Consider the following 24,119-nt stretch of genomic DNA (forward strand, 5'->3'; position numbering starts at 1 on the left):
AGTAATATGGTGAAGAGGTAAGGGCTTCCCGTGAGGCAGCGAAGGCTGCTGCAGAGCTAACCAAGGCCGCAGAATAAGTAACAGTATCACCGACATCTGGGGCAACCACGACGCAGGAGGAAAGAGGCTCGGACCTAACCACAGGACAGGGGACAGATGACATGGCGGAAGGCACAGACCTAAACACATCATCGACATAGCTAAAACAGCCACACAGCATAGAACGGACAGGGCCTCGGAAGAAGACCAAGGCTTCCAAATTAGATGTGGAACCTATTACACTGACCCAGAGTGACCTATACGACATTGGCGACACAGTTCGTGAGGTCACCCAGGAAGGCCCCCAGGAAGAAATGACAGAGCAGCAAAATGTGTTGGGGGCACTCAAGGCGCAACTATAGGGACTTCAGGTGTGGTCCCCACAAGAGGGAACAGTAGCCATCTATGGGGCTACGGGTACACCAGCAACTGAGCAGTTGCTGCGGGCCAAAATGGCTAATACCGTCACGCTGCCAGAAGGAGCACTGATAGTGGACATAATGGAAGACAGAGTCACGGTAGGCCAGATCAAGGGACTTGGCCTAAACTTGGCTGCCCTTCCGTGAGACGTATTATATCAGCTGCAGGATGGCGCGATAGTAGAACTCCCCGCTAGGGAAGGTCGCGCAGTGCAAATGCTAAGTGAACAGTGAATCAACATCAAGCAGCTTAGCCTCCAATGCGACGAAGCATGGCACAAATCCAGCAGTTGGAGTAGATCATAGGTGAAGCATGTCGTCGCGCCCCAGAACTAGAAATTGTGACAGACCTACCAATAGGCGTGCAGATCAACAAGTTGGCCAGTGGATTCCGCGAGGCAAAGGAGGAAACTATGACGATCCAGCTGGACCTCAACCTACAAATTGCTGAACTACGGCTAAAGGGCGGTCATCCACGCCCCCAGAAGTTCCGGAACAACACATTGGCGATGTCGAGAAAGGGCTGGAAGAAATTGAGTAGGCAGTGAAGAGTTGTACCACCTTGTTGGAAGAATCCTTCAGGGTCCTCACAGCCTCACAGGAGGACCCCACCATACAGCGATTGGAAACAGAGGCCCGAGAGCTCCAAATGCAATATGATAGTGTGCGCAAGATGGTGCAGACCGTAGTCCTGACTCAGTGGCTCGCAAGGTTACAACAGGCAAAGGCATTGAAGGAGCAAGTGGATTCAGCGCGCCAAAAAGAGGCAGTACTTAAAGCATGCATCTAGCCTTGGATTGATGAGGCCTTCCTCATCACCACTGCCATCAAAGGAAAGCTCGCACAGATGAAAGTCTTGCATGCTCTCCGGCAGGGATTTGCCCAGGACAGTGAGTATTCAGCCGAGCAGGTAGAATAAATCCACCAGACGGCTGAACAATGTGCTGCGGACCTTCACGCAGCTCAGGAACAGTTGGAAAGGCTTCATGCCAAGATCGCCACACAGTAACTCAGGACAAGTCACGATGATTGTGTTAGGGGCCTGCTGGGTAGCGGATCCCCCCATAGTAAGTTTTTGGGGCTTAAAGCCCAAGTTTTGCTTAATATAATGTAAAGATCCCGTGAAATGCGGGCGCAGAGCGCGAGAGTCTAGGGTTGTCCGCCCTAAAATAATGTAATTTAATGTAAAGTGTGTCGGCCTACCCATGGTCCACAGACCATGGGATTGTATAAATAGAGAGAGGCTCTAAGTGTAAAGACAGATTTGAGTTTTTTGTTGGGAAGTAATCGATAGATGTGAAGGCATGACTAGAAGAGAGAGGTGAATCTGAAGTGTATTGGGTCGTAGTAGTAGGTAGAGGCTTTTCAACTGAGTGTGCAAAGGCCTAGTAGAGTCTGTAACTGAGTGCGTGGATCCCTGCAGTTGAGTGCGCAGGGTACAATCGAGTCTGTACTGGATCAAACTTTAAAGGCATCATTAATAAAGATCAATTGGTTTGATATATTGTGCATCTGGTTCATAGACCTGTATTTGAATACTATGTGTTGATGATATATGTTTATATGCACACACTTATATGTATGATTATGAATGGGAATCTTCTAAGTAATTAATGAACAAACCCCAATTAAGGAGGAGTTGGGTAATTAACACTGGTCACACTGCGGTGGGAGCTGCGCGAAGGTAGCCCCACAGAGTGCCAGAAGCTTGCTGGCATGCATAATCTAGTGAGCGTGAAGGTTGAATCAGGTACCGATCTCCCACATCAAGACATCCCTAGGGTGCAGAAACCTAGTTCCAGCACCCTCCCATACTACCTCGGGTGAGACCTCAGTCTGCGCTCCGCGGACTGTTGCCGAAAGGGTCGGCAGTACCGAGATTTGCTTGGCTAAACTCACTGTTGAACCTAGGTCAGGCCCCATGTAGCCAATAATGGAGACACAAAGACGGAGGGGGGAGACTTAACTGGGATGGAGAGAGAGAAGGATAGAGGGAGGAAAAAGAGATGGACTTGGAAGGGGAGAGAGGGAGGGAAGGAAATGTACATACAAAGAGAAAAAGTGGAGTGAGAGAGAAAGGCGGAGTGAAAATGAAGAGATGGAGAGAGAGTGTGAATGTTTAGGGGTGAGATAGAGAGACAAAGAAGAAGAGATGGAGGGAGATATAGATAAATATGAAGGGAGGAGAGAGGGCATAATATTTCTTGCACTAAATTCATTGAATTCATGGTAGATGGTGATTTCTAATCCCATTTGATTGTTTGCACTAGATGCATTAATTTCAGTGTAGATGTTGATTTCTAATGATATTTGATTGCTTGCACTAAATGCATTGATTTTAGTTTAGATCTTGATTTCTAATGCTATTTGATTGCTTGCACTAGATGCATCGGTTTCCTTGTAGACTTTTTCAAATTCTATTTGATTGTTTGCACTAAATACATTGATGTCAGTCTAGGTGTTCATTTCTAATTCTATTTGATTGCTTATACTATATGCACTGATTTTGATGTAGATGGTGATTTTTAATTCTATTCGATTGTTTCCACCAAATGCACTGATTTTAGTGTAGATTGTGATTTCTACTCATATTTGATTTCTTGCACTAGAAGCATTGATTTCAGTGTAGATGGTGATTTCTAATCCTATTTGACTTCTTGCACTAGATGCATTGATTTTAGTGTAGATTTTGATTTCTAATCGTATTTGATTGCTTGCACTATATGCATTGATTTCAATGTAGATGTTGATTTCCGATCTTATTGATTTCTTGCACTAGATGCATTGATTTTAGTGCAAATGTTGTTTTCTAATGTTAATTGATTTCTTGCATTAGATTCATTGATTTCAATCTAGGTGTTTTCTAATCTTATTTAATTGTGTGCATTATATGCATTGATTGCACTATGGATGATGATTTATGGTTTGATGTAACTCAATGTATGATGGTACATTAAATTGAAGTAATTGGATTAACAATGTGCATTGATTTCAGTGTAAGCACAAAAGATTTATGGATTATTTGCATTGATTTTTGTGTTATAGTAATTAAACCTATTAATATTGGAGAACAAGAGAGACAAGGTATGATGTTTACTACAATAGTTAGAGTTAAATAATTGAATTGTTTACAATCTCAACTATCATTTTGATATAATAGATATGAAAAGATGGAGAAACTAACAAGTAATTTAAAATTTTTGTAAATCTCACCGCTTAGTAAAAGAATTCAAAATTAGATTATTTATTGAATTTTTCAAAACAAACTATATATAGAAAAAATCATCAAAATATTTTGAAGGAAATAAATTATTTCAAACATTAGAAATGAAACAAATGATTTCAATAGTAATCTTGATGCAGTAAATTATTAAAAGTACTCTTCAAAATATTTTTAGTAATACCTATAGGGACACTATTAAGAATTAGTAATTGTCAAAAGTTACGATACCTAAAACAAATGAAATATATGTGCAGTATCAATCCTCTTGCAAACACTAGACAATATGGTTTCCCTTCTTCATCACCAACTAATTACTAAGAGATAATTACATACATATATAGAAATATAACATAACAATTGTAACATTCACAAACATTACCATCCAATCCAAACATATAAACACACAAACCACTCAAAGCATCCAAGCACAGACGTACAAACCATTCAAGGCAAGCAACAAAAACAAAATTAAAGAATAGAATGATATAGGCATGTCAAACAAATAAAAAATTATGTAAATATCAAAATATGAATTTTATCTCAAACATATTCAGAATAATGATAATTTAAAATGTGTCATTGTCGCCCCTAACTAGAACTAGCTTAAATCCATCTAAGTCTGAATCTATCATGTGTTGTGAGGGATCAAATCCATTGAGGTGAAAAGCTTCTTTATTAAGTGTGTAATTTGAGGAAAGATAATAACCTTGAGGGATTTGATCCCTCTAGGTGTATGAGAGATTCATAGTTAGATGGATCTAGCCTGGTTGCGCTAAGAGGCGCATTCTACAACCTAGTATGATGTGTGACCTTGTCAGTTCATGCTCAAAAAAATATTTTATGTCAGCTCATAAAAATAAAAAAAATTATCTAAAAAAAATTTAATGTCTTCTCATAGAGAAACACTTTAAGTAATTGTATATATAAATAATTACAAATCTATATACAAGCAGATTTGGATTCACTCGATTTTTGTTGGTTGAGTCATTGGATTCGTGTTCTCTAAGTCATATGATAGAGATACAAAGTGACATAGAGAAATATGACCTAATTTTGTACCTAAAAATATATACGATAACAAAGACAAATAGTCAAATTTCCTCTTCTGCCAGAATTTCAAATAGGTTACCACTCTCCTTTTTCGAGATATATTTGACTATTTAATGCTTCCGTCATAGATATAGTAGGTTTACAAATTCCCAGTGAAAATACGATGTCTAGTGGATTTTTTTTTTTTTATACAGGTCTTATCTGTACTAAGAGTGATAGTGAGCAATTAATTTCCAAATTAATACGCGTCATATTTTTGTTTACTAAAAGGAATTATAGTGAGCAATAAATTGCCAAATCAGAGTGTAAATCAATTATATGTTGATACTGTTTTGAACCCGAATGCAACAAAATTAAGCAAATGGACATATAAATTAGTAATGCCCTACCACTAATTGCAAAAAAAACACTAATTTTAATCAATTATCGTTTACAATAACAACTTAAGTATTGCATATATGGTATAAGAAAAACTTGTAGATATCAAGCCCTCTTTAGTATTATTTGTGATCCCGAGTTGGCCACTTCCTACTGGACCAAAACTATTGTCAAAATATTTTCACGAGCTCACAAAATATGAACTCATAAAGGGAACAATAAGAGAAAATGACACAAAGGATCATAGTCATTTGAGAAACATGGTGGCAGAGAAGATTAGCTTGCAAACAATAACGAATATTACTAATTTTTAAGGAATACAAGTTATTTAAATAATATATATATTTATATATATATATATATATATATATTAACTAATTAATTAATTGATTCAGGTGGATATTTATGGTTTTTAAATAAAAAATAAAGTTTTTGGAATAACTAATTTATTTATATAGATATTCGTGGTTTTAAATAAAAAGGAATAGGGCTTTCCTTATCATTAGATTAGTTAATGATTATTTTGTTTATTTTGTCATTCACTTTAAAGTTATTAGGTATGAATTTGGAATAAGTATGATTTATGAATTAATAATTACTACGGGATTCATATAGATGGATACTAGTAAGCTTGTCTATAGCTTTCTAGAATATTTTGAGATTGTTAGAGATTATCCGGAGTATAGATGTAATTCTCTATTAGTAATTAGATCAGGATAGTGTGTACGTTTTAGGGTTGATATAGAAAGACTGCGAGAGATAGATATATAGATGGAACGTGAAGAGACATAAGAAAAGAGAGATAGAGAGAAGGAGAGATAGATATATATGGAGGGATAAAGAATGTGTGTTTGGGGAGGGGGGATGAGTTAGAGAGACAAAGAAGGAGAGATAGAGGGATATATAGATATAGATGGAGGGAGAGAGGGAAGAAGAATTCTTGCACTAGATGAATTGATTTCAATGTAGATCGTGATTTATAATTTTATTTCATTGCTTGCATTGAATTAGATAAATTGAAGGACATGGGAGAGGAGAAATGAAGAGAGAGATAAGGAGAGGAGTGAGAGAGGGAGAGAATGGTAAGAGAGAGAGAGAGGGAGACACAAATATGGAGGGGGGAGACTTAACCGGGTGGGAGAGAGACTAGGAGAGAGGGAGGACAAAGAGATGGAATTAGAAGGGGAGAGAGGGAGGATAGAGAGATGGAATTAGAAGGCGAGAGAGGGAGGGAAGAAAAAAGACATACATAGTGAAAAGTGGAGTGAGAGAGAGAGTAGGTGTGAAAATGAGGAAATGGAAAGAGAGTTTGAATGTTTGGGGATGAGATAGAGAGACAAATAAGGAGAGATGGAGGGGGAGAGAGGAAAGAGTATTTCTTGTACTAAATTCATGGAATTCATGGTAGATGGTGATTTTTAATCCTATTTGATTGTCTTTACTAGATGCATTAATTTTAGTCTAGATGTTGATTTTTAATGATATTTGATTGCTTGCGCTAAATGCATTGATTTCAGTGCGCATTTTTATTTCTTGTACTATTTGATTGCTTGCACTAGATGCATTGATTTCGTTGTAGACTTTTTCAAATTCTATTTGAATGTTTACACTAAATACATTGATTTCAGTGTAGATATTGATTTCTAATTCTATTTTATTGCTTGCACTATATGCATTGATTTCAAGGTAGATGGTGGTTTTTAATTCTATTTGATTGTTTGCACTAGATGCATTGATTTCAGTGTAGATTGTGAGCTCTAATCCTATTTGATTGCTTGCACTAGATGCATTGATTTGAGTGTAGATGTCAATTTCCAATCTTATTTGATTGCTTGCACTAGATGAATTGATTTTAGTGTAGATGTTGTTTTCTAATCTTATTTGATTTCTTGCATTATATTCATTGATTTCAATATAGATATTTTTTAATATTTTTTAATTACGTACATTAGATGCATTAATTTCAATGTAAGCACAAAAAAATGATTGATTATTTGCATTGACTTTTGTGTTATAGTAATTCAACCTATTAATATTGGAGAGCAAGAGAGACAAGGTATGATGTTTACTACAATAGTTCGAGTTAAAGAATTGAATCGTTTACAATCTTGACTATCATTTTCATATAATCAATAAGAAAAGATGGAAAAACTAACAAAAAATTTAAAGATTTTGTAAATCTCACCACTCATTAAAAAAAGATCAAAATTACATTATTTCTTGAATTTTGTAAAACATAATGTAGATAAAAATTACCATCAAAATGTTTTGAAGGAAATAAATTATTTCAAACATTGGCAATGAAACAAATGATTCAAATAGTAATCTTGATGCAGTGAATTATTAAAACTACTCTTCAAAATATATTTAGTAATACATGGAGGGCACTATTAAGAATTATTAATTGTCAAAAGTTATGATACATAAAATTAAATCAAATATATGTGCAGTATCAATCCTCTTGCAAACTATAGACAAGATTGTTTACCTTCTTCATCACCGACTACTTACTAACATAAAATTACATACACATATAGAAATATAACATAAAATTTGTAGCATCCACAAATATTACCATCCAAATCCAAACACATAAATGCACAAACCACTCAAAGCATCCAAGCATAGACGTACAAACCATTCAAGGCAAGCAACAAAAGAAAAAATTAAAGAAGAGAATGATATAGCCACGTCAAAAAAAGAAAACAAAATGTAAATTTCAAAGTATGAAGTTTATTTCAAACATATTTAGAATAATGATAATATAGTAATGTGTCATTGTCGCCGTCAACTCGAATTAACTTAGATCCATCTAACTCTGTATCTATCATGCACCAAGAGGGATCAAATCCCCCAAGGTGCAAACCTTATTTTTGGAGTGTGTAATTTGAGGAAACCCATACACCTTGAGGGATTTGATCCCTCTCGGTACATGATAGATCCTGAGTTTGATGGATCTAGGTTGGTTATAATCCATCAGAAATCTCTCATGTTTTCATCTCGCAAAAAATTCTATTTAGAAATAGAGTGACGTTGCATGATTAGTCCAACGTAAAGTTTTAAGAAAACCTGAAAGGCAAGTTTTATGAGTATTATAATTTTATAATAACAGTTTTGAATAGTGAATTTGCAAATGAATTAGAAAAAACAGATTTTAGAAAATTAATTTAGTTCAAGATCTTTGAAGATTATATTTTGAATAGTGAATTACATCATCAAAAATGATTTAAGTAACACAAACACATTGATAGATGTGGTTGATGATTGATATACGTGGATATATCAATCACATGCACAACCACATTATTAAATTTGGTTAATATACACCCATAGGCATTGATGAATATCGATTTATTATTATTATTATTATTATTATTATTATTATTATTATTATTATTATTATTATTATTATTATTATTATTATTATTTGGTGACTAGCGAAATCGGCAACGGCGATGGTATCGTACTCATGTTACACTGGGTCGAATCCCACTGGCTGTCACTATAACCTCTAGGAGGAACCACCCAGCCCGCAAGGACGGCCCTTGGTTAAGACGAGACTCGAACTCATGACCTACACAGCGGCACAGATGAATTAACAGATTGTCCGCTAACCACGAGACCAAACCTCTGTGGGATTTGTTATTATTATTATAATTATTATTATTGTATGAAAATAATTCTAATAATTATAATGACAATATATAAACATTATTATTATATTATAATAATATGATAATGTCATAATAATATGATAATGTTATTGATATTATTTATATTATAATAAATATTGATGCTATTAACGAAAAAAAGTATTAATTTTATAAACTGAATGTATTATAAACCCCAAGGAATAATATTAAATACAAACGAGTAGTATTATAAATACAAGGGAATAATATTAAACCCAAGGGACTATGGTTAACCATGGTTGATTTTTATATTGAGACAATCTTTGTCACAATGTGACATTGGACCATGGTTGACCATGATTGTTATTATAAACCCAATAGAACAATAAACCCAAGGGAATAATATTAAACCCAAGGAGTTTGACCTTTTATATTAATAAACACAAATAATTGATATTAAAAACCCACGGGAATAATATTAAAACCTAGGAATATGAACCCCTAGATTAATAAACCGAATATATTGATATTATAAACCCAAGGTAAAAATAAACTCAAGTGATTAATACTAACCCCAATGGATATGAACCCAAGGTATTAATATTATAAACTAAAGGTGTGTAAAACCTAAGATAATTATTATCAACCCTAAAATAAACATGGTTTACCATCATTGACTATAGTTAATTTTCATATTGAGAAAATCCTTATCACAATGCAACGTTGGACCATGGTTAACCATGCTAGACCATGATTTATTTTTATATGGAGACTTTCTTTTTCACAATGCGACATTGGACCATGCCTAACCATGGTTTATTTTTGTATCGATACAATCTTTGTCACATGGTTGACCATGATTGACCATTGTTGATCATGATTAATTTTATAAAACATGGTTGGCCATGGTTCACCTTAGTTGACCGTGGTTAACCATGGTTGATCGTGGTTGACAGTGATTGATATTATAAATCGAAGGGAATAGTATTAAACCCTAAGAACTAGGCCCTTCATATTAATAAACACGACAAATTGATATTAAAAACCCAAGGGAATAATAAACCCGATGGAATAATATTAAAGCCTAGGAATATGATTGATTTTATAAATCCAAGTGAATAATATTAACCCCTAAGAATTTGAACCTTTACATTAATAAAACCAATGATTTGATAATTAAAAACCGAAGGGAATAATAAATCTAATGGAATAATATTACAACCTAGGACAACCTCAACAACGTCCATAGGAGCATCACCTTCTCAAAATCAGTTTGAATATTGGTTGCAGAGCATCACCTTCTCAAAATCAGTTTGAATATTCGTTGCATATGTACATGTAATGAATTTAGTTAGCGGGAGATTACTAGTGCCCAAATTTTCATATTTTTAGCACTTGTCCAATACATTTTTGTCAATATTTTTCTCATTTCCATCTCATATTAATACCTTGTTCATACACAATGATTCATTTTTGGTCAATCTATGATTATCCTATTAAAATTCCATTTCAGTGTTTATTCTTATGAAATTCTTATATTTTTGACAATGGTAGAATACGAGTTGAAACTTGCTAAATAGTTATTGCAACTCCTATGTGTAGTATTTACAACTCTACTTCAGTATAGGTGTTTCAATTGTTGAGTGTATTTTATACAAATTTATTTGAGTTATGGACATAATTGCTACAACTTTGATTTGTTGCCATCATTGATACAAATTTGTTTGCAACAACTCCCACCTCACTATGACGTGGATCTTGCCTCAGTAGGGATGCTACAACTCCCCCCATGGCTTTTGTTGCAACTTTTTTTTTCGTTTTATTTTTACATAAACGTACAATTTATGAATATCGAAACTAGTTACATTCTCTGATACTCCCTCTTAACTAGGGGTATTCATAATTGTATACTCGATACATGGATACTCTCAAACTGAAATATTCTCATAAGAAGAGTCGGATTGATAAGCCATCTTTAAGCATCGACATCATGACCAAAATTGTCAACATAGTAAGGCCTTAAGTTGACAAGCTCTTCTCATACCAGAGCATAATGTTGGGAGGCTTTGCGTGAGATACCACACTACCTCTTCAAGGTACATACCCCATCTTGATGTTCATTAGGTATGTCCTTTTAGGATTGTTCTTATCTTAGATTACCTATCCTTAAAGAATTCTAGTCCTCATTGACCATGCTTATCTTGGATAAATGTCAAATCCTAAAACAATGTCAATTTACTTCCTACTATAGATTACAAGGTTTATACTTTGTTGTGGTTTTTATCATTATGATTTGGGTGAGTATCCCTTGAAAAGCAGACAAGAATCATCTGTTATGTGTGACAGGACTTCCAGTGCCTACACAGTACCTCACCTCATCCCGACGCAATCCATTGATTTTGTGCTTAGGTTTATTCATTAACTTCTCAACATCTGGTTTTAGGAATATTCTTGTTTTGTGAGTATAATCGTTGTAGGATTTATAAGAGTCCTATCTTCTTGCAGTTAAATATAATGCTCGCTATCATAGCCACCAATTGTTGCATTCCCATTGGCTCTAACATTCATTCTAATACTCTTATGTTCATCTCTTAAGTTGCTCATGTTATGTTCTCTATGGTTGTCCATGAGAAAATATGGAGACTAATTGAAATCAACATTCTTAATTGAAAATTGTAGATATTTGTTGAAAATATGATGGTTACATGAGAGAATAGAAGTTGGATAAATTAGTTAACCTTCACTTACTATGCATTTTCCTCTTTTTGAATGGTTGAGAGGAAAGTACTAATCTCTTAAGAAATTCTAGAAAAAAAACACAAAAAGTTAGGATTTATTGACCCACACTAAAGAGAAAGGAGAATATCCCTAGGCACTTATATCAAGCACAGAAGGGAAAGAACTCACGGCGGTGGAAGAAAGGTTTTTAGTTGTTGATGGTTACATGAGATATCTTTAATGTTGTGTAGTGAGTAAATGAATTGAGCATGAGAGTAAAATGGTTCCATAAAAATTTAAAGACGCATCCGAACATGTTTTCTTTGCCTTGATGGGTTCAACTTAGCTTAGGGGTAGTATCTGGATGCCTTGGTTAGAAAATCACGCTTTAGCATTTAGTTTCATGGACCTCTTACTTAAAAGATAAATGCGGTAAAGTTGATTAGTGAATATGCAAAATTTATGTATATTTTCTTGTGTGGAAATTAATGTATTTTACAGGTATGGTTATGATTATTACATATTCACACTGGCACATGAAACGTGTTATGATTTTTTATTTAATTAATTTGAAAGAATGCCAGCGACAGAAGGAAGAAACGAAATAGAGACCGTGGTATTCCTCAACATACGGCTGTCAGTTTTGCGGATTGAAGGGTTTGGCGGAAAGCTGAGCATATACTACTGAGTGTTCTTCTAAGACAGTGATGATAATGAGGGCAAGGCACTCCTACCATCCATGTGAGTCGCAAAGTTCGACACGACTTATGGAGGCCCTTCGGAATCGATATCGTCTTACGCTGCATTTTGGACGCTTGTAAAGGTGCCTATTATTCTCGGCATCCTATTATTTATAAATCCCATAAAAATTAGAATCCAAATGGGACTGGACATCTCATTGCACGGCGACACCTACTGTAACGCGTCAATAACTACATCATTAACGGACTGTCGGCATGGGATGGAATTTCAAAATCAAATTGTACGGTTCAAATACAACTCTAGAAGCTTCACTGGAATAAGAAATATGCCAATGCTGTAAGGAATAACAACTGTTCATATACTACCAATTTATTTAATCTTTACGACTGCATCTAAAATTGTTTAGGAAAAAAAACAATTTTAATTCATTAAGAAATTGTTGTTTCCTTGTTGCAGTCCTTAATTTGAATAGTCATACAATGCTTGCAGGTATTGGATGGTCGACAGAGACCCCTATTGACTAATTATGCCAGACCACAAGTAGGTACATTAATGCTTACTACAGGATCAAAACTCTGTCAACATGTATGTTGTGTTACTAAATTCTTTTCACTTTGCATCTTCAAAGCAATATCTGTATGAATTCTATGATTTTCTTTTATTTAGAATCCTCTTAATGTGTATGTACATGGCTTCTTTTTCAGTAGTTTACTTAGCTACAAATTGTTTTGCAAGCCATGAAAACATTATTGGTGCAGAGGACTGGCCCTGTTTGTCTTTTTGTTTAAACCATGTGTTTACTAAATATTACTAAATGTTTATAAAGATATGCTTAGTTGATTAACCAGCTAGAAGTGGATCAAACGCAAACCTCAATATATGTTTAGATAGACCAATGATGGAAAGCTAGAAACAAACGAGGAAACATCAAAAGTGTGTAGTCAATCAAGTCTACTTAAGAAAAAAAAGATTAGACAGGCTAATTGAGCACCAGATAGTGAATCACATATTCACTGTTTGAGCTAGCGTTTAGGAGGCTAGACAGAATCACTTGAAGTTGTACTGCTTCTGTGTTGATTTTATGAAGGCCTTTCACCTTGCCTCTTTATATGCTTCCAAAGTTTCACTCTCCAAATTGCTCTCTGCAACAGGAAATTGATTGGGGGAAAATATTTCATCAAGGGGCGTGATGCTGAAAATAAACCTTTGAATCTCTCTGAAACAGGGAATTTCTCTCTGCGCGAGACAAATCTGGACATGGAACTCATACTCTGTGTACAACAGGGGGAATTTCGTGAAAAATGTAAGTATATATCGACATGCAAAAGGGATTGCAAAAGGAGGAGCCCCTCATGCTAGAGTTGCAAGTTATAAAGTTTGTTGGCCTACAGATTCAAGGGGCTACAATTGCTATGATGCAGATATTCTTGCAGCATTCGATGAAGGGATACATGACGGAGTTGATTTGTTCTCAGTTTCTCTGGGAGATCAACCTCCCATTCCGGATTATTTTCAAGATTCAATTTCAATTCGATCGTTCCATGCAGTTCAATTCCTCCCACCAAACGTTCAACATGTCAATGAATGTAGAGTTGTCTACCAACAAAGAGAGAGAGTTCTTAATGGTTAAATATATGATTTTTGTGTTGATGAACTCCACTGCTGGAAGACAACCCATTAACCAAAGCCAAAGAATATGAAAGGTGAGATACGATCATGGCGATTTTGTAACACTTAGATGGAGATAGTAAACAACATGGATAATTAACCAATAGATTTTCCCATCTGTTATCTTACTATGAAATCTACTTCACACAATCCAAACATCGCCATCTGCTATTTACTATGAAGTCTACTTCACAAAATCCAAGCATGATGAACTGTACGTACTATGCGTTGAACTGAAAATAAGGTTTCTGGTTGTTTGATTTCAGATAAGTCTAAGGGTTTATGTTCAAGGTCAATAATTGGACTAGCCGCTGGTGTAGCAGCCTCGTTCCTTGGCATTGTTGCCCTAATATTTTACGCGTTACGGAATAGAAAGAATGCAGTGAAGGATTGTGAAACAACAAATCCATTTGGTAAGAAATCTTCATACAATTTTTTTTTCATTTTTTCATACAAATTTCGTGTTAGATCTTCTTATTTGACTTCCTGATTTTATCATGTTCCACATAAATTCCGTGTTAGAGGAGGAAACTAATTCATGTTGGTTTTTCGTTAGCTTCTTGGGGTTTAGCATACGGTTGAGATAGTCGAGATGCTCCCAAACTAAAAAGTGCCAGATTGTTCTCATTTGAAGAACTGAAACTTGCTACTAATAATTTCTCCCCTGATAACGAGATTGGTGGAGGAGGTTACGGGAAGGTACGGGACTCCCTATGTTATTTTACTTAACCCAAAAAAATGCAATGCGTATATTTAACAGTGGATTACGTTAATTATCTTTATTTTTAAATCAAGATTTAATTTATTCTAATTGATTTGATATTTTTCATAGGATTATAATTTTTATGGTTTAAAATATATTTTGAAATATCTAAATAAACTCAATACTTGTAAAAATGTTTAAATTACTAAACTACAGAAATTATTGAAATTACATTATTCCAAATTTACCATTTTTAAAAACTGTTCAAAATATTAATCTCAACGACGTAATAAATACGCTGAGAGCAGTCATATTTGTCAGAGGTATTTTTGCACGTTGCCTCTTTGTTTGAAGATGGAAACTCTGAGAGCAGCCATATTTGTCACAACCTCCCATTATATAACCTACATATAAATTTTAATTCATTAAGAAATTGTTGTTTCCTTGTTGCTGTCCTTAATTTGAATAGTCATACAATGCTTGCAGGTATTGGATGGTCGACAGGGACTCGTATTGACTAATTATGCCAGACCACAGGTAGGTACATTAATGGTTACTACGGGATCAAAACTCTGTCAACATGTATGTTGTCTTACTAAATTCTTTTCACTTTGCATCTTCAAAGCAATCTATGTATGAATTCTATGATTTTCTTTTATTTAGAATCCTCTTAATGTGTATGTACATGGCTTCTTTTTCAGTAGTTTACTTCTACAAAATAAATAATTAGTTATATAATATTAAATTGCACATCAACTTTAAAATTCCACCCTTTGAAACATGTATATCGAGCATGTTATCAAGTAATTCAAAAATCTGTATATCATAGCCACTCATTATCAATTATTAAATGTTAGGTGCATCTTTTTAGTGGTTGCGAGTCGAGTCTACACACCACCAGTTTCATCTCCACTACCTTTTGTCCTAAAGAAAAGCCATAAAATTAACGCTTAAAGTAAAATTAACTTAGTAACTTTTTATTTACTAGGGCTCTGAAGCACCAATATAAATCAGGCTAGTGTCTTGGAGTATGAGAGTAATAAACTCTCCAAGACAACAAAACCAAACAAGTAGTTCATCTTGTAATAGGATAAATCCAGCTGTTTCATTTATGCTCTGGGAAAGCTCCTCTTAAAGGAGAAGCACGAGACCGTGTCCGAACCAGTGAGGGGATCAATCCTCCTTCATTGGGAAAGACGCCAGATACGCACGTACTACAAATGGTAAACCTCGGATTATTGTCGAGGAGCCTGGGGTCACTTGTCGGTAAACCTTGGATTATTGTCAAGGAGCCGGCAAGGGGATTGAGCCTGTTACTCTGCCCTTGCGTGCTATTAGGTCGTAGACTGTTCCCCCAGGTATATTTGTTGCTGTTGGTAACCTTAGTGACCATTATCTTTGTGATTCTACCGAGGTGACGGTGGAGGGAAGATCCCACTGTACCTGGAGCAGACGTCGGCTAGACTCACTTGGATTTTCCGAGGGGTTCACTTCACTCGAGACGGTTAAAGTGGAGGAACTTGTGCCGGTCTATTCATTAAGCAGGTTGCCAGGGTAACTGTTCCGCCCACCACTTCTGTACTGAATCCGGCGATGTTGGGCTTCATCACCAACTAGCGTTTTCGGTCCGGAAGGCTACTGTTTGTGCATGGTTTGACGCCCTAGATTCTTTAGGCGTGTGATTCAAATTTGTTTGGTTCTTTAGAGACTTTAGGCAGTTTGCTTTGAGATTTTACTTTGTTTGCGTGTGCATTAGTTAAACGTTTTTAACTGTGGCTGAATTACCGATACAGTCCCCTGGAACTCGGGGCAAGTCTCCTGAAGTTGTAACCATGTCCGATTTGTTGAGGAGGTCTCGTAGACTTCGAGGCCAACCTCCTGAAGAGGTTCCGAGTCATTGCGAAGGTTTGAAAGTCCTTGTAAGTCCTAGTGGCAGTAAAGTAGGGTCACCTGAAGAAGGAGAGTCTTCATTGGTAGTTCATCCGGATTACCAAAGTCTAGAAACAGGCTATAATCCTGAAGCTGTTACAGTTTCCGAGCTTGCTGGTAGTTTTTCATCTACTAGTGATATAGGCGAAGAACCTGAAATAGCGTGAATCTATTTTTTACAGTCCTCCTAGAAGTACTACTTGGTATCTTTCGTTAACTAATTATTTAGACAACTCAGGGTCAAGTTTTTCTCCACCTCGTACTCCTTATCCACCTGGAGGTATTTATACTCCTGTAAATATGTCTGGTCAGTCGTCCATGTTTACTCAATCGCCTGAATCATTTCTGTACGGCGGTCCTTCTGTTCCCACTGGGTATCAGTCACTTTCTGGTACTTTTGCGGGAGCATCTCCTCAACCCATTGAACATGGGTTATTAACTGGAAACAATGCTAATAAACCGTTGAGCGTAGGAGACATTTACATGAAGTTAGGTTCAAATCCTAGTTCTCAACCTCAAGGTGCACAGTTACCGCCTGGGGGGCAGCCTCAAGTAACGCCTGGGGGGCAACCTCAAGGTACACAAATTGTGTCTGGGGGGCAACCTCAAGGACAGTATATACCTGTGGTACAATACATTCCTCAAGGTCAACCCCAGCCTCAATACGTACCCCAGGGTCAACCCCAGTATCATTACGCGCCTCAAGGGTATCAACCCCAAGGTCAGTACTCGAGTCAAGGTCAACCCCAGTATCAGTACGTGCCTCAAGGGTATCAACCCCAAGGTCAGTACTCGAGTCAAGGTTATCTACCACCTCAAGGTTAAGCTTATGTTCAAGGTATAGGAAATGTACCTTTCAATTATCAATCCTACCCTCAACCTGGTTACGGATCTCAGTATCCTCAACCTGTTACGGGTCAATACCCCGGAATGATAGTGTGGGATCCATCAGAATTATAATATAGATATAGGTTGTCAAATTATCAAGCTAAGTATCAAGGATGAATTTCAATAACATAATTGATGCATGTGTTCACTTAATATATATAATTTAGATTGTGGCTACTTGAAACAAATATAATGTAAAAGAGATCCCCTTAATTCAAGGGGAGCCAGTTGGTCTCCTTGCACAACTTGGTGATTAGAAAAGGAGGCTAAAATTTCAAAAACGGATTAAATATATTGGGAATGGCTAGATGACAAAGTTGGCATTACTTGTTTGTTTCCATCTACTGCCCTCATACATCTAATGATTTATGTGAGATATTATATAAGGATAATGCCATATCTTTTTTGGAAGAAACACAAAAAGCCCTCTTCTCTTTCACGAAAATGGATATTACCTTTTACATATTTATAAAACAAGGATTGTGATGATAAAGTAGTTTCAGTGAACACTCGTCAACATCCAAGAATACACTTACTCAACATAGTAGCTCTAAAGTTGTGCTACTCTCTTAAATAGTTATGAAGGCCAATGTATTTTTGAAATTAGCGAGTATGATATTACCTACTCTGAGAACAGAGGAAAGTAATTTTGTAGGGCATTTTCAAGTGAACTTTCAAGAGGCTACCTATAATCAACATCTCTTTAGTTTTCCAAGTTGAATTACATTATTAGTAGGCTTGTCATGTTGGTTGAGATGTCAATAGCTAACTACAGACGATGGTAGAATGTTATATCCAGGAGAATGTAATCTGTATACTTTTTGTATGCATGAAATTTTTTAAGGGATTTTATTCTACTTTCAATAAGATATTCTAAACCAAATCATAATGATAAAAACCACAGCAAAGTATAAACCTTGTAATCTATGGTAGGAAGTAAATTGACATTGTTTGAGGATTTGACATTTATCCAAGATAAGCATGGTCAATGAGGACTAGAATTCTTTAAGGATAGGTAATCTAAGATAAGAACAATCCTAAACCTTGTAATGTATGGTAGGAAGTAAATTGACATTGTTTGAGGATTTGACATTTATCCAAGATAAGCATGGTCAATGAGGACTAGAATTCTTTAAGGATAGGTAATCTAAGATAAGAACAATCCTAAAAGGACATACCTAATGAACATCAAGATGGGGTATGTACCTTGAAGAGGTAGTGTGGTATCTCACGCAAAGCCTCCCAACATTATGCTCCGGTATGAGAAGAGCTTGTCAACTTAAGGCCTTACTATGTTGACAATTTTGGTCATGATGTCGATGCTTAAAGATGGCTTATCAATCCGACTCTTCTTATGAGAATATTTCAGTTTGAGAGTATCCATGTATCGAGTATACAATTATGAATACCCCTAGTTAAGAGGGAGTATCGGAGAATGTAACTAGTTTCGATATTCATAAATTGTACGTTTATGTAAAAATAAAACGAAAAAAAGAGTTGCAACAAAAACCATGGGGGGAGTTGTAGCATCCCTACTGAGGCAAGATCCACGTCATAGTGAGGTGGGAGTTGTTGCAAACAAATTTGTATCAATGATGGCAACAAATCAAAGTTGTAGCAATTATGTCCATAACTCAAATAAATTTGTATAAAATACACTCAACAATTGAAACACCTATACTGAAGTAGAGTTGTAAATACTACACATAGGAGTTGCAATAACTATTTAGCAAGTTTCAACACTTATTCTACCATTGTTAAAAATATAAGCATTTCATAAGAATAAACACTGAAATGGAATTTTAATAGGATAATCATAGATTGACCAAAAATGAATCATTGTGTATGAACAAGGTATTAATATGAGATGGAAATGAGAAAAATATTGACAAAAATGTATTGGACAAGTGCTAAAAATATGAAAATTTGGGCACTAGTAATCTCCCGCTAACTAACTTCATTACATGTACATATGCAACCAATATTCAAACTGATTTTGAGAAGGTGATGCTCTGCAACCAATGTTCAAACTGATTTTGAGAAGGTGATGCTCCTATGGACGTTGTTGAGGTTGTAATGAGTCTAATCTGCGTCATGTGCATGTGAATATCCTCATCTTTCTTGAATTTCCTTCTAGTGGTCTAATTATTCTCTTTTAGGCAACTTGTACTCCTTCATATATTCCTTGGTTAGAAACTATATCATTGGATAGTGAAAATTTAGACCTATCAATCCATATCCATAGTTTTTAATGCACTTATTATACCTATGGACTCTCTACTTTCAATAAGATATTCTGAACTTTTGGAGTGCGAGCATGACTTAAATCCTACTCCGAAGAATGTGGTCCCAATTTTTTGAGAGATTGCTTGCATCTCATAGATTGAGTTGTTAAGACATATAATGTTTCTTAGACAGAGAAGTTAGAACATGACCTGAAGCTGCAAGTCTCTTTATAGTTTAGTAGATTAGCCTTAATGAGCCATCAAACAATAAATAATTAGTTATATAATATTAAATTGCACATCAAATTTAAAATTCCACCCTTTGAAACATGTATATCGAGTCATCATTTATACTATAATAGTTAATATTTCCTAGTGGGTACACCTCATATTTACCTCATCATAAGAGTAACCCTAACTCTATCAGAATTATAATATAGATATAGGTTGTCAAATTATCAAGCTAAGTATCAAGGATGAATTTCAATAACATAATTGATGCATTTGTTCACTTAATATATATAATTTAGATTGTGGCTACTTGAAACAAATATAATGTAAAAGAGATCCCCTTAATTCAAGGGGAGCCAGTTGGTCTCCTTGCACAACTTGGTGATTAGAAAAGGAGGCTAAAATTTCAAAAACGGATTAAATATAGTGGGAATGGCTAGATGACAAAGTTGGCATTACTTGTTTGTTTCCATCTACTACCCTCATACATCTAATGATTTATGTGAGATATTATATAAGGATAATGCCATATCTTTTTTGGAAGAAACACAAAAAGCCCTCTTCTCTTTCACGAAAATGGATATTACCTTTTACATATTTATAAAAAAAGGATTGTGATGATAAAGTAGTTCCAGTGAACACTCGTCAACATCCAAGAATACACTTACTCAACATAGTAGCTCTAAAGTTGTGCTACTCTCTGAAATAGTTATGAAGGCCAATGTATTTTTGAAATTGGCGAGTATGATATTGCCTACTCTGAGAACAGAGGAAAGTAATTTTGTAGGGCATTTTCAAGTCAACTTTCAATAGGCCACCTATAATCAACATCTCTTTAGTTTTCCAAGTTGCATTACATTATTAGTAAGCTTGTCATGTTGGTTGAGATGTCAATAGCTAACTACAGAGGACGGTAGAATATTGTATCCAAGAGAATGTAATCTGTATACTTTTTGTATGCATGAAATTTTTTAAGGGATTTTATTCTACTTTCAATAAGATATTCTGAACTTTTGGAGTGCGAGCATGACTTAAATTAGGTGTATTTTCTATTATAAGTCCTAGGAGGATGTTTCACATCTTTTCATATTCTGCCCTATGTTTGTGGAGGTTTTGAGTAGCCTAATGTAACATGTTCAAGTTCTTAAGCACCTTTGATTCATTGGATTCCTTATTCAAGTGCTGGTTTAATCGAAAAAGTAGATATAAAGCATTACCTTTATTTATAGTATGGGATAGGTGAAAGGCTCGAAATCTTGAAATATTTGAAAATAAACCTCCAATTGTCCATAATATTTGTTCACAATCATTAGTATTATTATGTGAGAGGGCTCTCCCCAAGTGGATTGTTCAACAGGCTCTGCGGGCTGATTGCACTACAGGCAAGGTGACCCAATCCACCTTCGATGTCACAACCTGCCATGTTGCAAAACCCCTTTCCAATGCAAGGCTATGTAGCCACTCTAGGATCCACTTATTCTAGTCAAACTGTTACTCCCACAGTCATGCCTCATGGGACCTTTTAGATCCTTTACATGAATGAAGTGGATGTTCATCTCCAAACCCAAAACCTTCTGTACGACATACCTCCTGTTTATTATTCATATGACAATTAAGGATTCTTCCTGTATTTAAAATGAGAAATTTGGAAGAATATTTAAATATTTGAGGTATCTTCACAGTCAATTTGTTAGGTAAGAGTTTAGACAAAAGCTTCATTGCCTTTGGAGCTTCTTTGTCACTCCCTACCTCCCAAAGTTATGCTGCAATTATTTATTATGTCTTTGCCTCCCAAAGTTATGTTACCTTTTTTCGTTATGCCTTTCCACTGCTTCCTTTTGTCAAGTTATATTGTTCTCCAAAGCAATTTCTCCATTTCCAATTCCTTATTTATTTATAAATATGACTTGTTGCTACAAATTTGATATTTGTCTAGCAACATAATGCAAGAGCCTATTGTTTTAATATATATATTTTGTTCAAAACAATCATCTTCACTTTTTGCTAATTTGATCAATATTTTTTGCAAAGCTGTAGAAGACAATTGCAGAAGGCAAGTTTGGTAAGCAATTGCAAATGATGGAAGAAATAATAGATGTTGACAGTTACAAATTCAAATTACAATGCATTTTGCCTGACATCATTGATAATGTCTTAAAAATAAATGGTCTTTTTAGATTAAATGCATTTTCATATACTGTAGGAGATTGTCTATTTGACTCATTCGAAATGCTTCTACATTTTTGTTATACTTCAAATGAACTACGAATTGGGTTAATAGAACATTTTCTTTTTTGCTTAAACAATAATGATGTTGAAGCAATAGAGTCATATGAGTATGAGCTAGCACCTGACTTCCTATACGAGTTACATGGAATTAATGATATTGGTACATATCTTCATAGAATGCGTGGTTCTGCATCTACAAATATAAAGGAGTCTGACCGAGGTTTATGGGGCGATACATTTTGCATACGTTGGTTAGCTAAATGGCTAGATATATCAATTGCAGTTTGGTCATTGACAAGAAAAACAAGATATTTGCTTTTTAATCAACATGAAAATACAATTCCATATTGCATTCTCTTTCATGATGCAAATCCTGTTAGTGGTCATTATGAACCATTGCTTTACCAAAAGTTTCCAATATGCATTTGCAACCAGTCTAATATCTACCTGTCATCTATTTGCAAAGATATTGAAAGCCATTGGATGCATATTGCAGATAATATGCTTTTAAATGAATTAACGATCGCAAATCAAATGACATCTAATTGTGGTGACAGTCTCTTTAATGCAATTTGCTATTTAGTGGCAACAGAATTCGATGCACAGTGTTTGCGACTTTACATTGTCCAATCTTTTTGCAATGCACTTATGCATAAGAATCGAGATGCATTACATTGTTTAGAACAATACCTAGTACTTGATGTGATACATTATGCAATGAATAACAACTGGAAACAATATCTCATAAATATGGCAATGCCATATGAGAAAGGACAGGTAGAAGGTGGACCATTCTGTTTGCAATGGATATCTGTGATGTTCAAAGTCAATATCCAGGTATGGTCCTCTGTTGCTAATAACTTTGTCAGTTACAGTTCTGCTTATTCGACATGCAATCATATTGTTAACATCATGTCATTCAGGACAGATACATCACATATTCACTACCACGCAATGATACAAAAATATGTTCATAATTCTCAACAAGTGTACATGGAAGCAAAAGAGGATTGTAATCAATTGCATCATAAGCATATACTAGGAAAACAACAATGTATATCTCAAGTACATTTTAACAATAATATTGCATTTGAGATAGCATCTCATTTAGAACAAATGCAGCCAACTAAGCATCGTAGGCTCAATTATCACAAACTAAAGCAATTCATACGTACAAAACGCAAATGCACCAATGTACATAACAATGATAACATCTTTTGTGATAATCATGTACTAGAAAACCAACAACCTAGTTCTTGCATTAGAAACTTTGGTAAGCAATTGGAAATGATGCAAGAAACAATAGATGTTGACAATGACAAATTCAAATTACAATGCATTGTGCCTGACAACATTGATTGTTTTTTACTAGAAAAACAACAATGTATATCTCAAGTACATTTTAACAATAATATTCAATTTGAGATAGCATCTCATTTAGAACAAATGCGACCAACTAAGCGTCGTAGGCTTAATTATCATAAACTGAAGCAATTCATACGTACAAAAAGCAAATGGAGTGATGTAGATAAAAATGATAACATCTTTTGTCATAAGCATGTACTCCAAAATCAACAATCTAGTCCTCGCATACATCTCAATAACAAGATTTAATTTGAAATAGCATCTTGCTTACAAAAATTGCCCAGGTGTCATAAGCTTACTTATCCCGAAATGAAGCAATTCATACGTACAAGAAGCAAATGCAATGACATATGCAAAAAAGCATCTTCTAATAAGAAGTCAAGAATGACAAGAAAGAAAGATGCAGTACAGATTTATATGGAACAAGTTGAAGACACGCCTAGGAATACATGTGCAGTTTGTACCAGATTGCATTTTGCAAAAAATATCAGATTCTTCACTATAGAGTTGCAAGAAAAGCATATGAATTTGACATTGAACAATAGGACCTTCAGCAATGAAAATATATGTGTTGCTTGCAAAAAAGCACTCAATAATGGAAAGCTTCCACAATTTGCAACACCTGAACAAATAAGACGTAACATTCCATTGCCAACTGTAAATACACTTTCAGATCTAGAAGAAAGACTTGTATCATTGAGAATTGCATTTGCACAAATC

At 35.2% G+C, this 24,119-nt stretch overlaps 1 pseudogene; it reads left to right on the forward strand.

Moving 5' to 3' along the window:
• The first annotated feature begins 491 nt into the window (after positions 1-491).
• Positions 492-24,119, forward strand: part of LOC149141105 (mannan endo-1,4-beta-mannosidase 4-like) — a 46,953-nt pseudogene continuing 23,325 nt past the window's right edge.

The sequence above is a fragment of the Pinus tabuliformis genome, chromosome X (genome assembly GCF_031772625.1).
Source record: "Pinus tabuliformis cultivar Carrire ecotype Pingquan chromosome X, CPIR1, whole genome shotgun sequence".
In the NCBI taxonomy this organism is placed as follows: domain Eukaryota; kingdom Viridiplantae; phylum Streptophyta; class Pinopsida; order Pinales; family Pinaceae; genus Pinus; species Pinus tabuliformis.